Source organism: Lontra canadensis, unplaced genomic scaffold, assembly GCF_010015895.1.
Source record: "Lontra canadensis isolate GAN:19392208 unplaced genomic scaffold, GSC_riverotter_1.0 scaffold80, whole genome shotgun sequence".
In the NCBI taxonomy this organism is placed as follows: domain Eukaryota; kingdom Metazoa; phylum Chordata; class Mammalia; order Carnivora; family Mustelidae; genus Lontra; species Lontra canadensis.
The window spans coordinates 231,130-233,517 of record NW_022631074.1 but is presented as its reverse complement, the minus strand read 5'-3'; positions in this window follow the sequence as shown (position 1 = coordinate 233,517).

Here is a 2,388-nt window from a genome sequence, read left to right as displayed (position 1 = left end):
ATATTATGCTAAGTAAAATCAGTCAGAGAAAGACAAATATCATATGACTTCACGCATGTGGAATTTAAGAAACAAAAATAGAGGAACATAGAGGAAGGAAGGGACAAATAAAATCAGAGAGAGAGACAAACCATAGGAGACTCAATCATAGGGAACAAACAGAGGGTTCCTGGAGGCAGAATGGGGTACCTAGGTGATGGGCATTAAGGAGGGCGCTTGATGTAGTGAGACTGGATGTTATATGCAACTGATGAATCACTAAATTATACCTCTGTAACTAACAATATAGTATATGTTAATTAAATTGGATTAAATTTAAAAAATTAATGAAAAGTTGAAGTAAAATAAAACATGAATTTAACTATATCAGCCTGGTTGCATAGCACAAATAGAGTAAATATATCAACTGATTTTAAAATATAGTAATTTGATGGGGCATGACTTAAAGAGAAAAATAAGGTGTAATAAATGAACTATTCTCACTAATCATATTATTGACAATCATATTGGTGTTTTTATTCTGAAAGTGGCATACATGCAAAAAATTCCATGTAAAGCAAATGATTAATTATAAGAATGTGGTTATGAACCAAGTTTTTAAGCATAAAAAACACAAATATAAAATCAGAAAAGTTAAGTAAAAATCAAAAATTATAGTATATATGATCTAGGAATGTCAGAATGAACTTATGACTCATGTGCATACGTATGTGTGTTTTTAGCTCTCTTCCCTGAAAATGAATGGAAACAATGACTTAATAGCAATGAATATCACTATATACAGATTCTGGCCTCTTAATGTCATTCCCACTAATATGAATGAGGATTCCATGTAGAAATAGCTAATTCTGTTTGTGTGACAAGAAATACAGAAACGTTTTGTCATACTAGAATAGAAGGAAACTGCCAAAGAGAATAGGTCATGTCAAGAAGACATAATAGCTATCATGTATTTTCTCCCAGTGGCCAATGATGGGACAATTTTGAGTATCAATACATGTAATAATTAGAAGAAGAAACTTACATACTAAATACATCTGAATCCAAGATACTGTGTTACTTAAAAAAGTATGGTAAAAACACAGAGGTCATCTTGAATGATTCTAGAAAGTGGTTCCATATTCTGAACTCTTTCAAATGAAGAGAAATAAGCTTTTAAATTGTCTTCCTGGTACAAGCTCTGCCTCAGATTAAGGAAAAAAAAAAAAAAAGAAAGAAAGAAAAGAAAAGAAAATTAACATCTTATTTTAATTTTTTTTCATTGTTCCAAGAGTCATTGTTTATGCACCACACCCAGTGTTCCATGCAATATGTGTCCTCCTTAATACCTACCACCAGGCTCACCCATCCCCCTACACTCCTCCCCTCCAAAACCTTCAGTTTGTTTCTCAGAGTCCATAGTCTCTCATACTTCATCACCCCCCTCCAATTTCCCCCAATTCACTTTTCCTTTTCTTTTCCTAATGTCCTCCATGTTATTCCTTATGCTCCACAAGTAAGTGAAACCATATGATAATTGACTTTCTCTGCTTGACTTATTTCATTCAACATAATCTCCTCCAGTCCCATCCATGTTGATACAAAAGTTGGGTATTCATTCTTTCTGATGGCCGTGTAGTATTCCATTGTATATATGGACCATATCTTCTTTATCCATTCATCTGTTGAAGGGCATCTTGACTCTTTCCACAGTTTGGTGATTGTGGACATTGTTGGTATGAATATCAGGGTACAGATTGCCCTTCTTTTCACTACATCTTTACCTTTGAGGTAAACAACCAGTAGTGCAATTGCAGGGTCATAGGGTAGCTCTATTTTTAATTTCTTAAGGAATCTCCACACTGTTTTCCAAAGTGGCTGCACCAACTTGCATTCCCACCAACAGTATCAGAGGGTTCCCCTTTCTCCACATCCTCTCCAACACTTGTTGTTTCCTGTCTCATTAATTTTGGCCATTCTAACTGGTATAAAGTGGTATCTCAATGTGGTTTTGATTTGAATTTCCCGGATGGCTAATGACGATGAACATTTTTTCATGTATCTGTTAGCCATTTGTAAGTCTTCTTTGGAGAACTGTCTGTTCATGTCTTCTGACCCTTTTTTGACATGATTATCTGTTTTTTGGGTGTTAAGTTTTAAAAGTTTTTTATAGATCTTGGATATCAGCACCTTGTCTGTAATATCATTTGAAAATATCTTCTCCTATTCCATGGGTTCCCTCTTTGTTTTGTTGACTCTTTCCTTAAGCAAAGGATTTTTAAAGGAAAAATTTTCTTTTGTAGTATCCATCTAAGCATAAAGATAGGAAGATAGAATTTCAACATTTTGTTATCCATAATGAAATAATAGATATTGGTAGCTAAATTCATTATTTTGTGATATAGTAGG